Source organism: Ochotona curzoniae, unplaced genomic scaffold (assembly GCF_017591425.1).
Source record: "Ochotona curzoniae isolate NIBS_2020 unplaced genomic scaffold, NIBS_Ocur_1.0 contig_2321, whole genome shotgun sequence".
NCBI lineage: Eukaryota > Metazoa > Chordata > Mammalia > Lagomorpha > Ochotonidae > Ochotona > Ochotona curzoniae.
The window spans coordinates 8,113,545-8,124,026 of NW_024465421.1; the positions used below are offsets into that span (position 1 = coordinate 8,113,545).

Consider the following 10,482-nt stretch of genomic DNA (forward strand, 5'->3'; position numbering starts at 1 on the left):
GCTGAGGCTCAGACGGAGCACGCCAGGGGCCTGAGGTCGCACAGAGAAGAAGGCAACTTCAGAGCTGGGAGAGGGCGGCTGTTGTTCAGCTGTTAGATTAGCCTGAACCACATAAAATGGTTGATGCGTGTTTATGATAAAAATGATAATTGCATGATATTAATGGCAATACAAAAACCCTGTGGTTCCAGTGGGTTCCTGTTCCAGTTATGATAGGAGGAAGGAGGGGCTTACTTCAGGAGAGCTGCGTCTACCTCAAGCTAGGAGAGAAGGTAGAAGGGCACAGGTGAGGCCAAAGACGAGGTGGGGGAAGAGTCTCAGTTTATTCAAAATGCACTAAGATGACACTGAAAGGTGCCCCATGAAACAATGGTCCTTTGCATCCTTGGGGGTGTGCATGGCTGCCTGAGACAGCTCTGCAGGTTAGCCTTGGGCTCCTTGTTCTTATGTCATGAAGGGAGGCAGTGGGGATGGCATGGGGCAGATGGCAAGGGGGAGATGACATGGGGGCTCACTGTGCTGAGCCCCCATGCCAGCAGCTGCCGCTCCCCCGACCCTGGTCTGCAACTTAAACCACTGCTTGTCTAAAGATGGAAACTGCCCACATGGTAAACCTGCAGTCCATCCAAGGGCCAGCAGCTCACTTCTCTGATCCCTAAGGGATCTGTCCAGCACCCAGGAAGGCTCACTCTCTCCATCCGTCTTCAGCGGCAGAGACAGTTCCCCGTGCAGAGGACCTTCCTACTGAGCCCACGTGGTTGCATCTCCCAGCTTTTTCCCTTCAGCTCTTTTCTGCTGGGAACCATTGGTGTGGCGGGCTAGGTAGGATCTAAAATCCAGAGTCCAGGTTCTTGCCTCTGACTTAAAAACCTTCTAAGTGCAGGCACAAAGGCAACATACAAAGCGATAACGTTTATTGAAAAGGTGAGGAAATGATGGACACACGTGGGCCATGTTCAGGGACAGGGGGCGGGGAAAGGGGAAGGCGGGAGAGAGTGAAGAGTGGGAAGCGAGGGTGAGGCGTTCCTACCTTGCACCTTCTGTGTCCTCAGGAAGAGAGAGCGCCTTTCCTTGTTCTGAGCTTGGAAAGGGGACTGGTTGCAGAGGGCACCAACCCCAGGTCCCAGGGGAGAGGAGGTACCTGCTGGGCAAGGTAGTTGACTGACAAGGTGAGTGGATAGAATTACTTAGGGCAGCGGAGGTTTGGCTTTTGCAACTCCTGACTCTGAGAATTCAACCCTGACTGCGAGCTGCAGATGAAGAAAGATGTGTGTTCCCGTCTGTTTCTGGGAAACTCCCCAGGTATGTGTCCCCTGGAAAGTCTGAGCTTTTCTTCTTTAGAAAAGAGATTTTAAACTGGCAGCTTCTGGTCCAAACCCAGCTTGAAGTTTTATTTGTCCCAAAAGGATCTTTTGTTGTTGTCATTAAAAAAAAGATTTGCTTATTTATTTGCAAATCAGATTTATAGAGACAGAAGGAAAGACAAGAGCGAGAGAGGAGAGAGAGGACTTCCATTCGCTGGCTCACTGCCCAAATGGCTGCAGTGGCGGGTGCCGGGCCAGGCTTACAGCCTGACATACCCACCTTATTAGCTGCAAGAAATCAGCTCAGGAAGTCAGCCTATTGGTTGTAAGGCGGATGGAGGTTCCTAAACAAGTCCCAGGAGCCTCACAGTGACTAACCATTTGTCTCAGGCTCTGCTATGGGGAGTGAATTCAACTGAGGACAGATTGTCACATCATGAAAAGAATCCAGCAGAGAACAGAATGGGCACAGCGATTTATGGGCCATACGACGAGGAGGCAGCGGGCAGGTTGGCCCGGTAGGAAGATCTCATGGGGGCACCTGTGGGGCAGTCCCTTCTTAGTTAGGGGGCCTGTTTGCGAGGGAGCATTAGACAGGAGAGCCAGCGTGCGTGGGCTCCATCCAAGTCTTACCTCTGCCTGAAGTTTGGTCAGGTAGGGACTGTGTGTGTGCGTGTGTGTGCGCACGTGTGTGTGTGTGTGTGTGTGTGTCTCTGTATAAAGGTCTATGAGATTTTTCCAGACAGATGACTTTACAGTTTTGGGCAAAATTGGGTACTCCTATCACCTTTGTCTTTTTTTTTTTTTTTGCTTGTTTGTTTGTTTGTTTGTTTGTTTGAAAGGCAGAGAGATTGGTCTTCTACCTACTGGTTCATTCCCCAAATGGCCACAGTGGCCAGGGCTGGACCAGACCAAAGCAAGCAGCCAGGGTCTCCCACATGAGTGCAGAAGCCTACCTGCTTGGACCATCCTCTGCTGCTTTCCCAGGGGTATTAGTGGGCTGGAACAGAAGTGGAACTCGCACAATCTTGTGTTGCCTTACCAGGTACATGAGCAGGGAGATGGATCTGAAGTGGAGCATCCAGGACTTGAAATGGTGCCCACATGGGATTCTGCTGCTGTAGGTGGAGGTGTGACCTACTATACCACGGCACTGTCCCCAGTGCCTCCGCTTACGTAGCCTTTGAGGTCCTCCCTTGGTTGGATTTTGTCCATTCAGCTACCGGGATAAATACACACAGCAATTTCCCTTGCGCATTTGCTGCGGGCATTCTCATTTTGGCACAGAACTTAGAGGACAATGACTGAAATCGTTCCCCATTATCTGCCTCTCATCCCCACTGCCCTTCAAGCCCCAGGCCCCATCTGCAGGCCAGGCTGAATGAAGAGGAGTTGAACACATTGACCGCCCACTTCTGTTGTCCCTCCGCTTGTCTGTGGAGAATAACCCTGCCACCAAGCCAGGCTCCAGATACAGCGAAGGAGTAAGATGTGCCAATCTTTTTTTTTTTTTTTTTCTTAAGATCTCCCTGTTTATTTGTGGAATTAGAAATGGGAGAGAGATATCTTCCATTTGCTGGTTCATTTCTCAAATGCTGCAACTGCCAAGAATGGAGCAGGCTGAAATCATGAGGCTGGAAGTTCATCTGAGCAGTCCGCGAGAGCTGCAGGGGCCCAAGTACTAGGACCATCCTCCACTGCCTTCCAGGCACATGAGCAGGGCGCTGGATGGGAAGTGGAGCAGCTGGGACATGAACAGGTACCCCAATATGGGATGCTGGTGTTACGGGGGACAGCTTTACCGACTGTGCCACCACAGCACCTGTTGCCCAGCCGGTTTCTGGAATACTCTCTCTGCCAGTTCATATGCCAAGGCCCAAGCTCTGGCCCACATCTTTGCCAAAACACTAATGTTTGTTCATCTTCGTGCCCTACTTCTTTGTTCTTTTTCCTTTGTCCCAGAAAGATGTTAAGATGCAACCACTCCACAGTCACCAAATGCTCCCCACACGGCCTAAGCTCCTCCCTCCTAGGTTAACGCCGATTCTTTTCTGTTGGCTGCTGTGTTGGCTGCCTTGCTTGGCTGGGTGGGAATGGCCTCTGTCCCTGGCTGGCGCGGGGGAGGCAGGAGAGCTTTCGGTGACCAGTGCCTGTGGAGCAGAGAGGACCAAGCGTGGTTCACAGCGACCCCTGGCGGCAGGCTGGAGCGCCAGCATTGCCAGCTGCTTTTCTCCCTAGAGCCTCTTCCAGTCATCCGCCAGCTCCCATGTTCTCTCAGGCTCTTTCTAGCAAACCAGAAAGGTTCTAATTTATGTTGTGTCCTTGCCCTGGGTGTGGTGTCGGGTGTCTGAGGGCAGGGTGTGGCTGCTGTTGTTCATTGGGTATCTGAAGTGCAGAGTAGTGATTCCCTGGGGACTAACTGAATGGATGAATGAAGTCTGCGATAGGACAAAAGGGTTTGGGGCAAGCACTGGGAACTATATGGAGGAAAACCAATGGGCGATAAGGGTTTTAGTTGTATGATTCATCTTGGTATCAACTCCTTACTGCTGATGAAGATGCTGTCAGGGCAGGGTTTGGCGAAGCAGTTAAGAGTCTTCTTGGGACACCATGGTGGAGTGCTTGGGGTCCCGTCCTGGATTCCCTCCTGATTCTGAACTCCCCGGAGGAAGCAGGTGATGGCCTGGCACAGACTATTTCGTCATCATCATTATTTTTTACTCAGTATTGTTTATTTATTTTTAAAAAGATTTATTTATTTTTATTACAAAGTCAGATATACAGAGAGGAGAGAGACAGAGAGGAAGATCCTCCGTCTGGTGATTTACTCCCCAGGTGACCACAACGGCTGGAGCTGCGCCAATCCAAAGCCGGGAACCAGGAACTTCCTCCGGGTCTCCCATACGGGTGCAGGGTCCCAGAGCTTTGGGCCGTCCTCGACTGCTTTCCCAGGCCACAAGCAGGGAGCCGGATGGGAAGTGGAGCTGCCTGGATTAGAACCGGCGCCCATATGGGATCCCAGAGTGCTCAAGACGAGGACTTTAGCCGCTAGGCCATGCCACAGGACCCATTCATATTGTTTATTAAGAACAAAAGTCAAGCCATCACATCTGTCACTTTGCAACATAAAAAGTCACATCCAAAACAGAAGAGACCTCACCCCCTTTTTTTTTCTTGAAAGATTTATTTATTTGAAAGGCGAGTTACAGAGAGAGAGAGAGGTCTCCCATCCATTGATTCACCCCCAAATGGCTACAATGGCTGCAGCTGGAACAGCCTGAAGCCAGGAGCTTCTTCCAGGTCATTCCTGCAGATCATTCATGTGTGCTTGGGCCGTTCTCTGCTGACTTCCCAGGCACGTTAGCAGGGAGCTAGATCAGAAGCAGAGCAGCTGTGGCTTGAACTGGTGCCTATGTAACATGCTGGTGCTGCAGGTGGTGGCTTAATCCACTGTGGCACAGCATGGCCACCGCTGAGAAGCTTTCAATAGTACAGAACCGCAATCTGCAGTGAAGGCACAAATGATCTCTTTGCATTTGGCAGAAGACACCTATGACACAACGAGGCTTGGAGTGGAAGGGTGTCAACATTTCTCTAAAGCAGAGATGAAATGAAAAGAGGAAAAGACCCCTAGCCACAGATACAGCTGCTGAACACAGAGCACAGAACAATAGCGACATGACTTGGGGCACCTGGACATTCTGGCGTCACCAGCAAATGCATGCATCAGATGAGAGCAACCCAAGGGTTTATGTGGCAAGGTGCAAGCTTAATGAAGCAACTGTGTGTAGATGTTTCCGCCTCGAGACCATTATCTTCCCTCCAAACTATCTTTCTCTCTGGGACTCACAAAAACAGAGCTGACCACTTCCTCCCCCGCCACACTGCTGTCTAGTAAAGCTTTTGGGTTGTGATCCCCTTCATGGGAAGGTTGGGATGGGTGGTGGGCAGCTTGCAGGACTTGGTGCTTTCCCAGCTGGTCTTGTGGGAATCCAAGTGGCTGGCGCAGAGCCTGGGCCCTGAGAGCGGCTCCAGTGCAAGGGAGGAATGGTGGAGGGCGCAGGCTGTGGGTAAAGCAGGAGGAGGAAGTGAGCTCACGACAACCCCTGAGCTTCTGCACAACCGGGGAGCGGATCAACAGGGCGAAAAGATAGCTGACAGCATGGAGGAAAAAAATATTTACAAGCTTCTTGAGCAACAAAGGGTTAACATCCAGACCATAGCAGGGGCCCAGAAACACAATAAAATGCCACGACAAGCAAATCCACTGGCACAGTGGTTGAAGCTACCGCTGGCGATGCCTCCTCGCCAAGCAGAATGTCCATCCCAGTCTATGCTTCTCCTCCCGCCCAGCTCCCCGCTCACGTGCCTGGGAAGGTGCTGGCGGATGGCCCAGTACTGGTGTTGCCACCCACGTGGGAGACCTAAACCACTGTGGTTCTGGGCTTTAGCTTGGTCCAGTCCTGGATGCTGTGACCATGTGGAGAGTGAATGAGCAGTTGAATAATCTGTCTCTCTCTCTCTCTTGCTCTCCGTCCTTCCTCTGTCTCTTAAGCGCTTTCCTCTGTCTTTTGACTAAGTACATACATAAACCAAAAAAGAAACAAAAAGCAGACAATCCATTTAAGAAATGGGCAAAGGGCCTGAACAAATATTTCTCAAAAGAAGAAATACAAATAGCCAACAATCACAACTTCAAAAATATTCACTCTTACTACAGCATGGGATACAAATCCAAACCACGTGCTATCACCTCACACCAGTTAGAATGGCTGTTATGCGTAAGACAGCGAGTAGCAGACGCTGCTAGAGTGTGGAGATGTTGACTGGGATGTAAGTTAGTTCAGCTACAATGGAAAATGGTGTAGAGTCCTTAGAAAAGTGCAGATGGACTTGCCGAATGATCCACTACGGGATATAGACCCAAAAGACATGAAACCATCAAAGATGCTTGTTCCACCAAGTTCACGGCAGTACTATTCATATGAACCAACATGGAATCAACTAAGAAAGTCATCATCAGATGAACAGAGAGGAAATGTGCTTTATAATAGAATGTGGCAGTTAAAAAAAAAAAAAAGACTGGAGTCATTTGAAGCAAAAAAGATGGGGCCAGTGGGCAGCACGTAAATTGAAATAAGCCAGACGCCTATTTCCCACCACAAGTTCTGCTTCGCATGTGTAATCTAAAAGAACCAAACCACCGCTGCCACCACCACCAAAAAGCCCCCAAACTGAATCTGAACACAGAACGATGACAACTAGAGGCCGGGAGGAGGCGGGGAGGAGAGGAAGAGTGACAGGTGCCACATCAGAGTTACATTGAAGGAACAGCTCCTGGTGTAACACAGCACAGTGCGGTGACCAGTGCACAGCCTGCCGTGTGTTTTGTGGAAGAAAGGAGTTTCAAGCTCGAAGCACAAGTACCACCAGACATTCAGTGTGGATTTCAACAGTACAGGTCCGATATACACGTACCGAAATCTGTCTCCGTAGCCCAGAAATATACACACCACTGCTAATTTTATTTATTATTTATTTTTATTGGAAAGGCAGATATACAGAGAGAAGGAGAGTCACAGAAAGCTCTTCCATCTGCTGGTTCACTCCCCCAAGTGGCTGCAAATGGCCAAAGCTGAGCTGATCCGAAGCCAGCAGTCAGGAGCCTCCTCTGGGTCTCCTATGTGGGTGCAGAGTCCCAAGGCTTTGGGCCTTCCTCCACGGCTTTCTCAGGGAGCTGGATGGGAAGTGGAGCAGCTGGAACACGAACCGGCACCCATGTGGGATTCTGGTGGATGCAAGGCAAGGATTTTGTCACTAGGCTACCGTGCTGGACCGTAATTTAAAAAGTCATGCGCAAAGGCGTGTGTCAGGCTAATTTTCCACCTGCAAGAGCCAGCACTCCATATGTTCTAGCTGCTTTACTTTTGATCCCACTCTCTGCTTTGGGCCCTGGAAAGCAGCAGGCCCTGGAAAGCAGCATGACCCAAGGCCTTGGGGGGCCCTGCACCCACTTGGGAAGAAGCTCCTGGCTTTGGAGTTATGTAAAAGACAGCACGGTGTTACCACCCTGTACCTGTCTCTCCCATGTGGATCCCAATTCTCTAAGCTTCATGACACAAGTTCCCCCAGGTCCTACTGTCATGCCTCACACCCAGCGATCAGGGCACGGGGATGAGAGTCATGCCTTCCAGCACATACCTGGATGTTTGTAACAGCGCTAAACAAGAGAAAATGTGGGAGTGCAGCCTTCCAAGATGGAGAAGTGAGAGTAGATTCTGCAAGAGGAAGGCCAGAGGCTGTAGGCTAATCCTACGCTGCTTGGGGTGGAATGCTGGGGCTTCTGCCCACTTGATTTCTGTTCCTGTCTTTACATGGAACACAATCAGCCCTGGAGACAGACCCAGAACTACTGGGCCCCACTTGGCTGGGGCTGCACATGCAGCAGCTCCAGCTCTGTTTGTTTGCCCCTGCCCCCTTGACTTTCGCCCACAGGTTCCAGGGTACCAGATGGTGGGGACCGAGGGGGGTGAGTGACTCATGTTTGTGTCATCCCCTCAGCTGCTTTCTCCCGGGGCTGACACAGCCCTGTCACCAGAGCTGACTAAGGGCGTGCCTGGCAGGATCACACCACCCTCATCTGTAAAATGGGGTAGCTGAGTGAAGTTCCCATTTGCTCGCCACCCTTGGGTGTCCCAAGTCCATCCTTGCCCAAAGCCTCCTTACCTCCCAGGTCCCCAATCAGATCCACCTGCACGGTGCCTGGAGCATCCTGGCGACTGCAGGATTCTTTGGGAGGAGGGGTGGGGCTCTGCCCATCCCTGTTCTTGCCTCCTCCCCCATCAAGAGCAGCCCAACCCTGGGGACAGGGTGCAGCGGAGGACAGGCCAGGGGTCTGTGGTCCTTGCCTGGTTCTTCACCACGGCCCAGCCTCAAGCGGCCACAGCCACTTCCGGCTTGCTTCCGCCATCAGGGGGCTCTAGACCACTTCTTCTTTCTTCTCAGTGGGGTTTGTATCCCTATTTGCTTCTCGGAAACCAGTCTGCCACCTTCGCATGTCTCCTCACATTGCAGAGCCTCGCATTGCAGGACCTTGAGCTGCAGGGCATGCTGGACTGGGTGTCTCCCTGCAGCTATTCACCCTCCAACCCTGGAGAGACCCTTGATAGCCCCTTGTTGCCTGGGGATTCCAGGAGTCCTCAGGCTGCTGACCTTGGCCCATCTTCTCCCTCTCGCTTCAGCTGGTCCCTCTGTGGAGGCTCCAAAGTTCGGGCTCCAACTGCCAGATCCCCTCATCCTACCGTTTCCTGGAGCTTCCCAGGAACCTGCTGCATTCTCAATAACAGCCATGGAGCAGTAACGATAATACCCCAAAATAAACCCGAATGTGCTCTTCCTAGCATTCCTGAACACTGTATTCTGTTTTGCTGTGTTGTTTCGGCAGGTTAAGTGGTTCTGCCATCCCACGATGGAGTCAATTCTAGTCCTGGCTGTTCTGCTCCTAATTTGGCTTCCTACCAACCTGGGAAGGTAGTGGAAGATGGTCCCTGTACTTGGAGTTATGCCAACCACCTGGCAAACCTGGGTGGAGCTCCTGATTCCTGGCTTCAGCCTGGCCCAGCTCTGGCTGTGTGGGCATTTGGGGTGTGAACCAGTAGCTGGAAGATCTCTGTATTTCACTTGCTTGCTTCCTCTGCCTTTCACATAAACAAATAAATCTTAGGGGGAAAATAATCCCCCAAATTGGGGGTGGTGGTGGTATTTGTCCTAATAGTTAAGCTGGTGTCCAGCATCCCAGTACTTGGTTGGGGTTGTGGATCTTCCTCAGCTGGCTTGATGCCAGCTTCCTGCTGACAGCTCTCCTGGGAGGCAGCAAGCAATCGCTCCAGTGGTGGGGTCCTTGCAACTTGCATGGGAGACTCAAACTGAGCTCCTGGCTCCTGGTTTCAGCCTGGCCCAGCTCTGGCTGCTGCGGGCATTTGTGGAGCAGACCAATGTATGGAAAGTTTCTCTCTGTTTTCCTTTCCACTGCTCAAAGAAATCAAATAAATAAATGAAAATCTTGAGACAAAAAAAAAAAAAAACCCTAACAAATAGTAACAACAACAACAAAACACAAAACCCACAGCTTGAAGTCTCCTGACCAAGACCCTCTGTATTCCAGTGCTCTGTGGCTCAGGGTCTACCACCCTTCTGCTTCCGGTCAGCTGGCCTCAGCCCCCGTCTGCAGGTCCACCGCAGGCCCCCAGCCTCTCCCCGCTGGTGGATGTGTCTGCAGCGGTTTGGCCTGTAGCCTTCTCCAAGGACACAGGGACCGCTCAGTCCTCCCCCATTCCCTGGATAGAAGCAGGGCCTCAGGGGGTTTCCAGCGCCTGCTTCCCCTTCCCCCTCCTTGCCACAGCCCCGTCTACATCCCTTCCCACCTCCCCGCTCTGTCGCAGCTCTTGGGGGGGGAGGGGGGCTGATGGCACAGCCATAACCGGCTACTATCTCTTCTAAAACCTGGTTCTCTGGAGTCTCCACCTCCCTTTCCTTTAAGGACCAGCCCAAAGGACACCTCCTTCTGGAAGCCTCCCTGGAAAGCGACCACACTAGGAGAAGACGCCTCTGACCTCTGACTTCCCTCTCAGCCTGCCACTCTTAGTTTAGCTCTTGCCACCTGTTCTGACCCCATAGCTGGGGCTGGTAGTCTGTGCCTGCTCCCCACAGCACAGGGCAGATGCTGGCATGTTCAGCCCTACCTATGTGAGCTGAAGAACAGAAAATGAATGAACGGGCACACATACTCTGTACTCCTCCTTTGGTCTGATGCCAGATCTTGGAGCACGGAGATTTCAGGTCTGCAGTAGGGGTTTCTACCAGCATTTCCATGGAGGTCCACAGGGACTGCTGTCTCCCTCTGCAGGTTGTCTAGGACTTCGAGGTCAAGGGGAACCTTCTGATGTTACAAGGAGGGAACTGGGAAAAGGTGAGTGGCATTCTGTCCAGCCAAGGCAAGGCCAGGGGGCGCTCTGAGTGGAGACTGGGCCTGCTCTCATGTGGGCTGCCCCGGCCCCTGCTTCTGCCCATTTCGGTCACGGTCCCCGCCCTCCTGCTCTGAGTCATTCTGCCCACTTCCCTCCCCGCCTTGGGCCACCTGACCACTCTTGACTACTCTCTTGCTTCCTCTGTACCTTGG

The 10,482-nt window shown here is 51.9% G+C and overlaps 1 long non-coding RNA gene across 1 annotated transcript; it reads left to right on the forward strand.

Annotated features, from left to right (window-relative positions):
• Positions 1-533: 533 nt before the first annotated feature.
• Positions 534-2,874, forward strand: LOC121151974. Its single transcript, XR_005883211.1, has 2 exons — positions 534-1,302; positions 2,350-2,874. It is a non-coding gene; the product is annotated as an uncharacterized LOC121151974 (long non-coding RNA).
• The last annotated feature ends 7,608 nt before the right edge of the window (positions 2,875-10,482 follow it).